This window comes from Giraffa tippelskirchi, chromosome 10, assembly GCF_054371585.1.
Source record: "Giraffa tippelskirchi isolate mGirTip1 chromosome 10, T2T-mGirTip1v1.2.pri, whole genome shotgun sequence".
In the NCBI taxonomy this organism is placed as follows: domain Eukaryota; kingdom Metazoa; phylum Chordata; class Mammalia; order Artiodactyla; family Giraffidae; genus Giraffa; species Giraffa tippelskirchi.
Window position 1 is genome coordinate 147455210 of NC_137284.1, and position 15903 is coordinate 147471112.

The window sequence follows — 15903 nt, forward strand, 5'->3', positions numbered from 1 at the left end:
TAAGTGTTTGTTCTTTTAATATAGTTTCAGTTTTAATTAATTAATTTATTTTACTTCGTTGCTGTGCACAGACTTTCTCTAGTTGTGGTGAGCAGAGGGCTACTTTCCATTGTGGCGTGTGGGCTTCTCCTTCCGGTGGCTTCTCATTACAGAACCCAGGCTCTAGGCATACAGGCTCAGTAGTTGTGGTGCAAGGGCTTAGCTGCTCCATGGCATGTGGAATCTTCCTGGACCAGGGATCAAACCCATGTCCCCTTATTGGCAGATGGATTCTAATCCACTATATCACCAGGGTAGTCCTATTTTACACCTTTTAAATGGCTGTATTACAACATCATAAGTTCAGACAGACAACATTCATTTCATAATGTTAGGATACTGCTTACTTCAATGGTCTTCAAACTTCAAAGGTAACTTAAGGTTAGGTGGATACGGATGATTTTAAGAGAATCATTTCCAGATTTCCAGTGTCTATTTATATTCTTCCTAACTGATCTGCTTAAGAACTAGTTCTCCTTTCTTCCTCTCCTTTAAAAATCACTACTTTGTAATTCTCCACTTTGTAAAAGAAGGGCAAAATTCTTATCCACCTCAAGTTCATCTACTAACGTGTACTCTTCTGAGCTATATAAACTTCAAACTACCTAACAAACAAGAAAAGGAAAATCCCTTGACAGAAAAGGGGGGATATTAAGAGCAAGGCCTTATTTTATCAGTGAAACAAATTGTTGGGAAGGTTTCAAGCCTTATCCATTATCCAGCCACCCAACTGAGAATTCAGAAGTCTAGTGGTCATAGTATAGGCACATATTACATGTTTAAGATAAATAAGCAGTCATATTATTTTTCTTAGTGAAAAATGAGTTCAATTTATCTGAGTGGTATGAGAACATGCTTTTTGCAAATTACACTACAGTATATACTGTCAACAGATACTCTCTATGAACTGAATGATTTAAATCTGTAATTTTATGATGTGACTGAAAATGTATTTAACATAAATATACTCTAGAAATCACAGCCACTTCAATTATTTAAAGTTATAATGAAAAACGTGAGATAATTTTTTAAATGTACAAAGGAGAATAAATAAGCAAAAGGCACTTGGTTTATTTAATAATTCCTTCCTGGAAGACATTCAGATTATTTCACCTCTCCCAGCTTTAAACTGGAGAAGGCAATGGCACCCCACTCCAGTACTCTTGCCTGGAAAATCCCATGGATGGAGAAGCCTGGTAGGCTACAGTCCATGGGGTCGCTAAGAGTTGGACACGACTGAGCGACTTCACTTTCACTTTTCACTTTCATGTATTGGAGAAGGAAATGGCAGCCCACTCCAGTGTTCTTGCCTGGAGAATCCCAAGGACGGGAGAGCCCGGTGGGCTGCCATTTATGGGGTCGCACAGAGTCGGACACGACTAAAGCGACTTAGCAGCAGCAGCAGCTTTAAACAATGCTTCAAAATGGCTCTGAAATACCTTTCTGGGCAAAGGTAGAAGTTTTCCTTTTAGACAGTGAGGCACAGGATTCCTGGATTGAAGGATATGCATATTTAAAAAGTCAGTATGGCAAATGGTCTTCCAAAAGGATAAAAGTACCAAGATACCCCCTTTTAGGGTAGCAGTCCACCCTTTCCCCACAATCCCACCAACAGTGTATATTATCAAACTTTAAAATTTTTCCTGATCTTAATGCGGGAAATGTGATCTTCTTCTTTCAATTTGTATTTCCCAGGAAGTTGAGCATTTTTCACGTTTATTGACCATTTAAATTTCTTTATGAAAAATTCTCTATCCATATTCATTCTCCCTTCTATTTTTTTCTTTTCAGTTTATAGATGCCCTTTATTCTGGATATTAATCCTTATTCTCCTACAAACGCTGCAGTCTTTCCTTCTTTTTACTTTGTCTCTTTAGTCACAGATACTCTTCCTACTCAAAGCATGGATCATAGACTACCAGCAGCATAATCTTCTGGAAGTTTGTAGGAGCAGCAGAATCTCAGGCCCCATTTCAAACTTACTGAACTTTAACAAAATGATCCTTATTAAAGTTTGAGAAGAAATGACAGAAGTTTCTAGCTTTTTTCTATAATCATATATTACAATATTTTCCTTTATGAATCCTTGGCTAATTTCTCATATCCCCAGCAAGCATTAGGATGTTTTTTCTCTAGCTACTTACAAAATGATCCTTATTAAAGTTTGAGAAGAAATGACAGAAGTTTCTAGCTTTTTTCTATAATCATATATTACAATATTTTCCTTTATGAATCCTTGGCTAATTTCTCATATCCCCAGCAAGCATTAGGATGTTTTTTCTCTAGCTACTTACTCCTCAAGTAGTCTTATCTAATCTTGTGGCTTTATATATGTACTGACGAAGTCCAAATTTTTAAATCCAGCTCTGTTCTCTCAATTCCATGGTATTTTTGTTCAGGTGCCTACTGTACATTCCTGCATACTTATTAAGATAAGTATTAAGTATTTCAAACTTAACATGTTCAAAAGTTAACCTGAGATCTATCCACCAAGTCCTGTTTCAAAATCTGTTTTTCTTACAGTCTCTTCATCTGAGAAAATGACAAACTCCCTCTACGATGAGTTCACTGACCACCCAGGGCAGAACTGCTTTATAATCAGAATTTGATATTCTAAAATTGATTATGTTTTTCATGTCTATTAGCTACTTTGAAATCAGAAATATGTTTTATTCATCTTTTATTCCCTCATCACTTATCTTGGTGTCTTAGTCATTACAGGTATTCAAATTAGTGCTGGAGCTAAGATTTAAGCTTTCTTCAGAATAGGATAAGAGAGAAAAATTAATCCTAATTTAGCAGTTCTTTACAGTCCAAGAAATTAAGTACTCTATTACCTATAGTCTCTCTTTTTTCTTTTCCCCCTTAAAGTTCCACAGATAAAACTCGTGTGTTTAGGGTACAGAACCATTCACCCAAAGAATGAGAGAAAGGGAAAAGAAAAAAAAAATCAGAGAGGGCAAAGAGCATGCGAGAAATGAAGAGACTGAGCTGATTAGAATTGATTTCTTCTCTTCCTGGAAGTAGAAAATGCTAAGATTTACATAAGGCAGAGCCAAACCACAACTGCCTGAAAGGCAGGTTTCTTAACTTTCAAACAAAAGTAATTTTATACCCAAAGAATGAAGAAAAATCACTAGGAACACTCAGTTATAATTAGAAAAAATGAGTCTGAGCAAGCAAACTCTTCAGATTTTTCCTAAAGAGTAAGAAAAAAGAAACTGTGATGATGATAATACTTTGATGATACATTAAAAAGAAGAATAAGATATTGTAAAGTTAACAGTAGATAGAGAGTTTTGGCTTAAAATGTCTTCTTGAAAAAACAAGAAAAACTGTTACAACAATCCTAAAAGGGAAATGAAAGAATTAAAAACAAAAAATTTCAAGAAAGGTACTAGAAGATTTCCTATTCTTTTTTGATCTCTTCAGCAGAACAAAGCAATTAAAACCAAGTGATATTAGTAAAGGGCAAAGGCTAATAGAGTTCTGCCAAGAGAATGCACTGGTTATAACAAACACTCCCTTCCAACAACACAAGAGAAGACTCTACACATGGACATCAGCAGATGGTCAACACTAAAATCAGACTAATTATATTCTTTGCAGCGAAAGATGGAGAAGCTCTATAGAGTCAGTAAAAACAAGATCGGGAGATGACTGGCTCAGATCATGAACTGCTTATTGCCAAATTCAGACTTAAATTGAAGAAAGTAGGGAAAACCACTAGACCATCTAGGTATGACCTAAATCAAATCCCTAATGATTATACAGTAGAAGTGAGAAATAGATTTAAGGGACTAGATCTGATAAGAGTGCCTGATGAACCATGGACGGAGGTTCATGACATTGTACAGGAGACAGGGATCAGGACCATCCCCATAGAAAAGAAATGCAAAAAAGCAAAATGGCTGTCTGAGGAGGCCTTACAAATAGCTGTGAAAAGAAAAGAAGCGAAAAGCAAAGGAGAAAAGGAAAGATATACCCATTTGAATGCAGAATTACAAAGAATAGCAACGAGAGATTAAGAAAGCCTTCCTCAGTGATCAGTGCAAAGAAACAGAGGAAAATAATAGAATGGGAAAGACTAGAGATCTCTTCAAGAAAATTAGAGATACCAAGAGAACATTTCATGCAAAGATGGGCTCAATAAAGGACAGAAATGGTATAGACCTAACAGAAGCAGAAGATATTTAGAAGAGGTGGCAAGACTACACAGAAGAACTGTACAAAAAAGATCTTCACGACCCAGATAATCATGATGGTGTGATCACTCACTAGAGGCAGACATCCTGGAATGGGAAGTCAAGTGGGTCTTAGGAAGCATCACTATGAACAAAGCTAGTGGAGGTGATGGAATTCCAGTTGAGCTATTTCAAATCCTCAAAGATGATGCTGTGAAAGTGCTGCACTCAGTATGCCAGCAAATTTGGAAAACTCATCAATGGCCACAGGACTGGAAAAGGTCAGTTTTCATTCCAATCCCTAAGAAAGGCAATGCCAAAGAATGCTCAAACTACTGCACAATTGCACTCATCTCACATGCTAGCAAAGTAATGCTCACAATTCTCCAAGCCAGGCTTCAACAATACGTGAACCGTGAACTTCCAGATGTTCAAGCTGCTTTTATAAAAGGCAGAGGAACCAGAGATCAAATTGCCAACATCCGCTGGATCATTGAAAAAGCAAGAGAGTTCCAGAAAAACATCTTCTGCTTTATTGACTATGCCAAAGCCTTTGACTGTGTGGAACACAATAAACTGTGGAAAATTCTGAAAGAGATGGGAATACCAGACCACCTGACCTGCTTCTTGAGAAATCTGTATGCAGGTCAGGAAGCAACAGTTAGATCTGGACATGGAACAACAGACTGGTTCCAAATAGGAAAAGGAGTATGTCAAGGCTGTATATTGTCATCCTGCTTATTTAACTTATATGCAGAGCACATCATGAGAAACACTAGGCTGTAGGAAGCACAAGCTGGCATCAAGATTGCTGGGAGAAATATCAATAACCTCAGATATGCAGATGACATCACCCTTATGGCAGAAAGTGAAGAAGAACTAAAGAGCCTCTTGATGAAAGTGAAAGAGGAGAGTGAAAAAGTTGGTTTAAAGCTCAACATTTAGAAAACAAATATCATGGCATCTGGTCCCATCACTTCATGGAAAACAGATGGAGAAACAGTGGAAACAGTGGCAGACTTTATTCTGGGGGGCTCCAAAATCACTGCAGGTGGTGGCTGCAGCCATGAAATAAAAAGATGCTTACTCCTTAAAAGAAAATTTATGACCATCCTAGACAGCATATTACGGAGATGGGAATGGCAACCCACTCCAGTACTCTTGCCTGGAAAATCCCATGGACAGAGGAGCCCGGTAGGCTTCAGTCCATGAGGTCGCTAGGAGTCGGACACGACTGAGCGACTTCACTTTCACTTTTCACTTTCATGCATTGGAGAAGGAAATGGCAATCCACTCCAGTATTCTTGCCTGGAGAATCCCAGGGAAGGGGGAGCCTGGTGGGCTGCTGACTATGGGGTCTCACAGAGTCGGACACAACTGAAGCGACTTAGCAACAGCAGCAGCAGACAGCATATTAAAAAGCAGAGACATTACTTTGCCAACAAAGGTCCTTCTAGTCAAGGCTATGGTTTTTCCAGTAGTCATGTATGGATGTGAGAGTTGGACTATAAAGAAAGCTGAGTGCCGAAGAATTGTTGCTTTTGAACTGTGGTGTTGGAGAAGACTCTTGAGAGTCCCTTGGACTGCAAAGAAATCTAACCAGTCCATCCTAAAGGAAATCAGTTCTGAATGTTCATTGGAAGGACTGATGTTGAAGCTGAAACTCCAATACTTTGGCCACCTGATGGGAAGAGCTGACTCATTTGAAAAGACCTTGATGCTGGGAAAGACTGAAAGCAGGAGGAGAAGGGAATGACAGGAATGAGATGGTTGGATGGCATCACCAACTCAATGGACATGAGTTTGAGTAAACTCCAGGGGAGGTGGTGATGGACAGGAGGCCTGGCGTGCTGCAGTCCATGGGGTCACAAAGAGTCGGACAAGACTGAGCGATTGAACTGAACCAAATATTAGTAAACAACCAATCATTTCTCACAACTCTACAAATGGCAAAATTCACTCTCCAAAAAACCTGATTTAAAAAAAAAAAGTTGGCAATGGCAGAAAAAAAACTGTAGGCACTGATGCCCTTCCTCCCAACAAGAAGGTATCAGGTTCAAATCAATGGTTTCTATCAAATCTTTAAGGAAATGCACTATCAATTAATAGGTGATAGTACATATAAAAAAAGAAAACCTTTCAAATTAATTTTATGAAGCTAGCAAAATCTAGATGTCAAAACTTGACAAAAACAAAAAAATAAAGCCACAAAATAATCTAACCTGTGAGGACAAACTCAAATATAACTCAGTACTATATACGTATTTTTTTTTTAATTATTTTTTTTCCCACTTTTATAAATTTATTTATTTTAGTTGGGGGCTAATTACTTTACAATATTGTAATAGTTTTTGCCATACATTGACATGAATCAGCCATGGGTTTACATGAGTTCCCCTTCCTGGACCCCCCACCCACCTCCCTCCCCATCCCATCCCTCTGGGTCATCCCATTGCCCCGGCCCTGAGCCCTTGTCTCATGCATCGAACATGGAATGGTGTTCTGTTTCACATATGATAATATACATGTTTCAATGCTATTCTCCCAGAACGTCCCACCCTCACCTTCTCCCTCAGAGTCCATAAAATTGTTCTATGCATCTGTGTCTCTTATTCTGTCTCGCATATAGAGTTATCGTTACCATCTTTCAAATTCCATATATATGCATTAGTATACTGTATTGGTGTTTTTCTTTCTGGCTTACTTCACTCTGTATAATGGGCTCCAGTTTCATTCATCTCAGTAGAACCGATTCAAATGTATTTTTTTTTTAATGGCTGAGTAATATTCCATTGTGTATATGTACCACAGCTTCCTTATCCATTCGTCTGCTGATGGACATCTAGGTTGCTTCCATGTCCTGGCTATTGTAAACAGTGCTGCGATGAACATTGGGGTACACGCGTCTCTTTCAATTCTGGTTTCCTCGGTGTATATGCCCAGCAGTGGGATTGCTGGATCATATGGCAGTTCTATTCCCAGTTTTTTAAGGAATCTCCACACTGTTCTCCATAGTGGCTGTACTAGTTTGCATTCCCACCAACAGTGTAAGAGGGTTCCCTTTTCTCCACACCCTCTCCAGCATTTATTGCTTGTAGACTTTTGGATAGCAGCCATTCTGACTGGTGTGAAATGATACCTCATTGTGGTTTTGATTTGCATTTCTCTAATAATGAGTGATGTTGAGCATCTTTTCATGTGTTTGTTAGCCATCTGTATTTCTTCTTTGGAGAAATGTCTGTTTAGTTCTTTGGCCCATTTTTTGATTGGGTCGTTTATTTTTCTGGAATTCAGCTGCAGAAGTTGCTTGTATATTTTTGAGATTAATTGTTTGTCTGTTGCTTCGTTTGCTATTACTTTCTCCCATTCTGAACGCTGTCTTTTCACCTTGCTTATAGTTTCCTTTGTTGTGCAAAAGCTTTTAATTTTAATTAGGTCCCATTTGTTTATTTTTGCTTTTATTTCCAATATTCTGGGAGGTGGGTCATGGAGGATCCTGCTGTGATTTATGTCAGAGAGTGTTTTGCCTATGTTTTCCTCTAGGAGTTTTATAGTTTCTGGTCTTACGTTTAGATCTTTAATCCATTTTGAGTTTATTTTTGTGTATGGTGTTAGGAAGTGTTCTAGTTTCATTCTTTTACAAGTGGTTGACCAGTTTTCCCAGCACCACTTGTTAAAGAGATTGTCTTTTCTCCATTGTATATTCTTGCCTCCTTTGTCGAAGATAAGGTGTCCATATGTGCGTGGGTTTATCTCTGGGCTTTCTATTTTGTTCCATTGATCTATATTTCTATCTTTGTGCCAGTACCATACTGTCTTGATGACTGTGGCTTTGTAGTAGAGCCTGAAGTCAGGCAGGTTGATTCCTCCAGTTCCATTCTTCTTCCTCAAGATTGCTTTGGCTATTCGAGGTTTCTTATATTTCCATACAAATAGTGAAATGATTTGTTCTAGTTCTGTGAAAAATACCATTGGTAGCTTGATAGGGATTGCATTGAATCTATAGATTGCTTTGGGTAGTATACTCATTTTCACTATATTAATTCTTCCAATCCATGAACACAGTATATTTCTCCATCTGTTTGTGTCCTCTTTGATTTCTTTCATCAGTGTTTTATAGTTTTCTATATATAAGTCTTTTGTTTCTTTAGGTAGATATATTCCTAAGTATTTTATTCTTTTTGTTGCAATGGTGAATGGTATTGTTTCCTTAATTTCTCTTTCTGTTTTCTCATTATTGGAGTATAGGAATGCAAGGGATTTCTGTGTGTTAATTTTATATCCTGCAACTTTACTATATTCATTGATTAACTCTAGTCATTTTCTAGTAGAGTCTTTAGGGGTTTCTATGTAGAGGATCATGTCATCTGCAAACAGTGAGAGTTTTACTTCTTCTTTTCCTATCTGTATTCCTTTTATTTCTTTTTCAGCTCTGGTTGCTGTGGCCAAAACTTCCAAAACTATGTTGAATAGTAGTGGTGAAAGAGGGCATCCTTGCCTTGTTCCTGACTTTAGGGGAAATGCTTTCAATTTTTCACCATTGAGGATACTGTTTGCTGTGGGTTTGTCATATATAGCTTTTATTATGTTGAGATATGTTCCTTCTATTCCTGCTTTCTGGAGGGTTTTTATCATAAATGGATGCTGAGTTTTGTCAAAGGCTTTTTCTGCGTCTATTGAGATAACCATATGGTTTTTTTCTTTCAATTTGTTGATGTGGTGTATTACATTGATTGATTTGCGGATGTTAAAAAAACCTTGCATTCCTGGGATAAAGCCCACTTGGTCATGATGTATGATCTTTTTAATATGATGTTGGATTCTGTTTGCTAGAATTTTATTAAGGATTTTTGCATCTATGTTCATCAGTGATATTGGCCTGTAGTTTTCCTTTTTTGTGACATCTTTGTCTGGTTTTGGAATTAGGGTGATGGTGGCCTCATAGAATGAGTTTGGAAGTTTACCATCTTCTGCAATTTTCTGGAAGAGTTTGAGTAGGATAGGTGTTAGCTCTTCTCTAAATTTTTGGTAGAATTCCGCTGTGAAGCCGTCTGGTCCTGGACTTTTGTTTGCTGGAAGATTTCTGATTACAGTTTCGATTTCTGTGCTTGTGATGGGTCTGTTAAGATCTTCTATTTCTTCCTGGTTCAGTTTTGGAAAGTTATACTTTTCTAAGAATTTGTCCATTTCTTCCAAGTTGTCCATTTTATTGGCATATAGCTGTTGGTAGTAGTCTCTTATGATCCTTTGTATTTCTGTGGAGTCTGTTGTGATCTCTTCATTTTCATTTCTAATTTTGTTGATCTGGTTCTTCTCCCGTTGTTTCTTGATGAGTCTGGCTAATGGCTTGTCAATTTTGTTTATCTTCTCGAAAAACCAGCTTTTAGTTTTGTTGATTTTTGCTATGGTCTCTTTTGTTTCTTTTGCATTTATTTCTGCCCTAATTTTTAAGATTTCTTTCCTTCTAATGACCCTGGAGTTTCTCATTTCTTCCTTCTCTAGTTGCTTTAGGTGTAGAGTTAGTTGATTTATTTGATTTTTTTCTTGTTTCTTGAGGTACGCCTGTATTGCTATGAACCTTCCCCTTAGTATTGCTTTTACAGTGTCCCATAGGTTTTGGGTTGTTGTGTTTCCATTTTCATTCGTTTCTATGCATAATTTGATTTCTTTTTTGATTTCTTCTGTGATTTGTTGGTTATTCAGAAGCGTGTTGTTTAGCCTCCATATGTTGGAATTTTTAATAGTTTTTTTCCTGTAATTGAGGTCTAATCTTACTGCATTGTGGTCAGAGAAGATGGCTGGGATGATTTCAATTTTTTTGAATTTACCAAGGCTAGATTTATGGCCCAGGATGTGATCTATCCTGGAGAAAGTTCCATGTGCACTTGAGAAAAAGGTAAAATTGATTGCTTTGGGGTGGAAAGTCCTGTAAATATCAATTAAATCTAATTTGTCTATTGTATCATTTAAAGTTTGTGTTTCCTTGTTAATTTTCTGTTTAGTTGATCTATCCATATGCGTGAGTGGAGTATTAAAGTCTCCCACTATTATTGTGTTATTGTTAATTTCCCCTTTCATACTTGTTAGTATTTGCCTTATATATTGTGGTGCTCCTATGTTGGGTGCATATATATTTATGATTGTTACGTCTTCTTCTTGGATTGATCCTTTGATCTTTATGTAGTGTCCTTCTTTGTCCCTTTTCACATCCTTTATTTTAAAGTCTATTTTATCTGAAATGAGTATTGCGACTCCTGCTTTCTTTTGGTCTCCGTTTGCATGAAATATGTTTTTCCATCCCTTCACTTTCAGCCTGTGTGTGTCCCTAGTTTTGAGGTGGGTCTCTTGTAGACAGCATATATAGGGGTCTTGTTTTTGTATCCATTCAGCAAGCCTTTGTCTTTTGGTTGGGGCATTCAACCCATTTACATTTAAGGTAATTATTGATAAGTATGATCCCGTTGCCATTTACTTTGTTGTTTTGAGTTCGTGTTGAAACATCCTTTCTGTGTTTCCTGTTAAGATACTTTAGCATTTGTTGGAGAGCTGGTTTGGTGGTGCTGAATTCCCTCAGCTCTTGCTTGTCTGTAAAGCTTTTGAATTCTCCTTCATATCTGAATGAGATCCTTGCTGGGTACAGTAATCTGGGTTGTAGATTATTCTCTTTCATTACTTTAAGTATGTCCTGCCATTCCCTTCTAGCCTGAAGGGTTTCTATTGAAAGATCAGCTGTTATCCTTATGGGGATCCCCTTGTGTGTTATTTGTTGTTTTTCCCTTGCTGCTTTAAATATATGTTCTTTGTGTTTGATCTTTGTTAATTTGATTAATATGTGTCTTGGGGTGTTTCGCCTTGGGTTTATCCTGTTTGGAACTCTCTGCGTTTCTTGGACTTCTGTGACTATTTCTTTCCTCATTTTAGGGAAATTTTCAACTATTATCTCCTCGAGTATTTTTTCATGGCCTTTCCTTTTATCTTCCTCTTCTGGGACTCCTATGATTCGAATGTTGGGGCGTTTCATATTGTCCCAGAGGTCCCTGAGGTTTTCCTCATTTCTTTTGATTCTTTTTTCTTTTTTCCTCTCTGCTTCGTTTATTTCCATCATTCTATCTTCTACCTCACTTATCCTATCTTCTGCCTCCGTTATTCTACGGTTGGTTCCCTCCAGAGTGTCTTTTATCTCCTTTATTTCATTATTCATTCTATATTGACTCCTTTTTATTTCTTCTAAGTCCTTGATAAACATTTCTTGCATCTTCTCAATCTTTGTCTCCAGGCTATTTATCTGTAACTCCATTTTGCTTTCAAGATTTTGGATCATTTTTATTATCATTATTCTAAATTCTTTTTCAGATAGATTACCTATCTCCTCCTCTTTTGTTTGGTTTTGTGGGCATTTCTCATTTTCCTTTACTTGCTGAGTATTTCTCTGCCTTTTCATCTTGTTTAGATTGCTGTGTTAGGCGTGGCCCTTCTGTATTCTGGTAGTATGAAGTTCCTCTTTATTGTGGAGGTTCCTCACTGCGGTTGGGGTTGGACAGGTGACTTGTCAAGGCTTCCTGGTTGGGGGAGCTTGTGTCGGTGTTCTGGTGGGTGGAGCTGGATTTCTGCTCTCTAGAGTGCAATGGAGTGACCAGTATTAATTTTTGAGATGTCTATGGATTTGGTGTGCCTCTGGGCAGCCTGTATATTGATGCTCAGGTCTATGTTCCTGCGTTGCTGGAGAATTTGCGTGGTATGTCTGGCTCTGGAACTTATTGGCTCTTGGGTGGAACTTGGTTTCAGTGTATATGTGGAGGCTATTGGATGGTCTCTTATTAATTAATGTTTCCCCTGGCTTTCAGTCTTATTCTTGCAGTAGCCTCAAGACTTCTCCTTCCATACAGCATCAATAATAAAACTTTTAGGTTAATGGTGAAAAGATTCTCCACAGTGAGGGATACCCAGAAAGGTTCACTGAGTTACATGGAGAGATGAGGTGGGGGGGGGGTTGAGGTGACCAGGAGGGGAAGAGGGGAGTTCAAATGTGGAGAGAGCAATCTAGCCAGTAAGCACTTCCCTCTGTGCTTTCCAGTTTGGAACCCTCAGAGTGGTTCACAGAGATACATAGAGAGGGGGGAGGATGGTAATAGAGGTGAGCATGAGTAGAAAGGGAGGAATCAAGAGGGGAGAGAGAGATCTGGGCAGTATCCTGTTCCTGAAGTGTTCTCCGGTACCCAGATCACCCTTAGAGATTCACAGAATTGGGTTGAGAAGAGGAGGAGGAGGGTGGGAGATAGAGGTTCCCTGGGGGAGAAGAAAGAGCATCAATAGGGCGAGAGAGTAATCAGGCCAGTGATCACACTCCTGAGTAAAAATGGGTCCTAAAGATTGGGTTCTTAAATGTACAAAATTGATATCAAATATGTAAAACAAAGATTAAAAATCTAGAGTAGAGGTTAGACTCTTATAAAACTTACAATATAAAAAAAAAAGAAAAAAGGAAAGTGTAAAACGAAAAAAAAACAGTAAAACAGTAAAAAAAGAAACAGTAAAAAAAGTAAAACAGTAAAAAAAGAAAACACAAAAGGTATAAAATATATGTATGTAGTTTGCTTCAAAAATAGGTTTTTTTTTTTTGCAAGTTAATAGTGGGTTATGAAAATGAAAGTTAAAGGTGTAATAGAGGACTTGAAGAAAAAGGAAAGAAGAGAAAAAAAATTTTTTTTAATTAAAAAAAAAAATTAAAAAAAAAAAATAATAGTAAAAAAATATATATCCCGGACTTTCTCTGGAGCTGTTGTGAGCAGTGTGGGGTTTGCTCAGTTTCAGATAGATCCTTATTCCTGCTTATACTTTTCAAGATCTATAGGTCCTTTTCAATGCAGTCGGTATTAACTACAGGGATTTTAATCTGTTGGCCTGTCCCTTCCAAAGCGCTTCCCTCTGTTTATTTGGCTTCTGTTTGGAGATCTCTTCAGTATCTAATTTCCGCCCTGCAACAAAGCGGTGGAGGTGATCTCTTTAGGTTCGCTTGTTCAATCGTGCTGTGGGGAGGAAGGAACACTGCAAATCTGGCGTGTGTGTGGTGAGCTCGCAGTGTCTCGGCCGCACTGGGTTCGCCCCCGCTCACGGCGTGTGTGCTTTCCCCGTCTACCCTGCTCAGGCTTCAGGTTACTCCGCCAGGGAGTGGGCCCTGAGATGCGTGCACTTCCCAGGTCTAAGCCGCTCAGGTTCAGGCTCCCGGTTACTCCACAAAGGCGCAGACTCGGTTTCGCCCGCGGCTTGTGCTGTTCCCGGTCGGAGCTGCTCAGGCAGCCAGGAGTTTCGCGAGCGCGCTCCCCCCTGTAGGAGCGGTGTGGCTTATCACCTCCCTGGTCCCCCGCCTCGGTTTACGGGTGCGCCCGGCTCCGGTGTGCTTTGTGTCGGTTCTGGGGAGCTGGTCTCTGGCTGCGACCCTCCCGGCGGCTGTCGACCCTCCGGGATCTCAGGCAGTCTTTGCTTAGAAACTGGGAGCCTGTTTGCAGTTTGGTAGGGGGTGCCCTCTCTGGGGCCGAGTTTGCCCCTTTCCGGCTCTGGCGGGCCCCGCCTGCCCGCTGTGTCCGGCGGGGGATGGGGCGGTCCGCAGCCGGCTAGCTCTCCTCTGGTATCGCTCAGTCCTTTGTTCTGTGAGCGAGCCGGCAGTGCCTTAGAGTTGGGCTTTTCGCGGGATAGTTCTCTCTCTCTGGCTGTCCCACAGTTTAGGTTACTATCTCACGTTAGCTCCCTCAGATTGCCCTCGGGGCACTCGGGCCCGGTCCTTACCCTAGGCAGTGTCGCCCGCTCCTCTCCGTTCAGCCCCCACTTGCTGGTGGCGGATGATGCGAGCGTCTGGGGTTCTTTGCTGGGAGTTGCTTTAGGCACGTAATCTGTGGATTTTATTTATTTTTTCCTCCCAGTTACGTTGCCCTCCGAGATAAGAAATCTTCCCCCACACCCGCCGGTGAGAGGGTTTCCTGGTGCTTGGAAATTCCTCCTCTTTTACGACTCCCTCCCTGGGACGTCCCTCCCTCTCCGTCCCTAACTCTTTTGTCTCTCTTTTTATCTTTTATAATTTCTCCTACCCTCCCTCTCCGTCCCTAACTCTTTTGTCTCTCTTTTTATCTTTTATAATTTCTCCTACCTCTTTTGAAGATAATGCGCTGTCTTTGTGGAAGCCTGACGTCCTCTGCCAGCCTTCAGAAGTAGTTTTGTGAAGTTTGGTCAGCGTTCAGATGTTCTTTCGATAAATTTGTGGAGGAGAGAGTGGTCTCCCCGTCCTATTCCTCCGCCATCTTAGCCCCGCCTCCAACTATATATGTATTTTTAAATGTAGGACTAGAGATCTCTTTTAATGTAGGACTAGAGATCTCTTCAAGAAAATCCAAGCAAATTAGAGATACCAAGGGAACATTTCATGCAAAGATGAGCACAATAAAGGACAGAAATGGTATGGACCTAACAGAAACAGAAGATATTAAGAAGAGATGGCAAGAATACATGGAAGAACTATACAAAAAAGATCTGCATGACCCAGATAACCACGATGGTGTGATCACTCACCTAGAGTCAGACATCCTGGAATGATAGTTAGAGACTCTGGGAAGCTCATGTACACATTGCTATATTTAAAATGGATAACCAACAAAGACTTATTGTATAGCACAGGGAACTCTGCTTAATGTTATGTGCCAGCCTGGATGGGACGGGGGGTTTGAGGAAGAATGAATACATGTATATGTATGGCTGAGTCCCTTCGCTGTTCACCTGAAACTATCACAACATTGTTAATTGACTATACCTCTGCTGCTGCTAAGTCGCTTCAGTTGTGTCTGACTCTTATCGACCCCATGGACTGCAGCCTACCAGGCTCCTCTGTCCATGGGATTTTCCCGGTAAGAGTACTGGAGTGGGGTGCCATTTCCTTCTCCAACTATACCTCAGTACAAAATAGAAAGTTTATAAAGTTTTAAGTAAAGTAAGATAAGTAAAATAGGCTCATGTCTGAATAAATCCTAGTTTCCATGAATAAATTTCAGAAATTCAGAGTTGAAAAGAAAACCCTAAATGGTTCCTACAAAATAACTAGAATATCAGACTTTTGATCAGCAACATGAAAAGAGAAAGTAGATTACTTGTTGCCTAAGACTGGTGAATTAGTGGGAATGGGGAATGACTGCTGTCTGGGAGATTCTTTCTTGGGTGGTGAACATGTTCTACAGTGACTGGGGTGACAATTGCACAACTCCGGGAACATATTATAAACTGCTGAAGTATACCCCTTAAATGGATACATTCTATGATATATGAATTACACCTCAATAAGGCTGTTAAACAGAAAAAACAATGGACTAATGTTTTCACTGCCCTATATAAAAATGATCTGAACCTAGAATTCTACCCTCAGGCAAACTACCAATCAAGCATGCTGCTGCTGCTGCTAAGTCACTTCAGTCGTGTCCGACTGTGTGCGATCCCACAGACAGCAGCCCACCACGCTCCGCTGTCCCTGGGATTCTCCAGGCAAGAATACTGGAGCAGGTTGCCATTTCCTTCTCCAGTGCATGAAAGGGAAAAGTGAAAGTGAAGTCGCTCAGTCATGTCCGACTCTTAGCGACCCCATGGACTGCAGCCTACCAGGCTCCTCCACCCATGGGATTTTCCAGGCAAGAGTACTGGAGTG

The 15903-nt window shown here is 39.7% G+C and overlaps 1 protein-coding gene across 26 annotated transcripts in view; it reads right to left on the minus strand.

Moving 5' to 3' along the window:
* The window catches only part of BRAF (B-Raf proto-oncogene, serine/threonine kinase), a 180857-nt gene that overhangs the window by 110422 nt on the left and 54532 nt on the right, over positions 1-15903 (minus strand). The gene's annotated exons all lie outside the window — the stretch shown is intronic.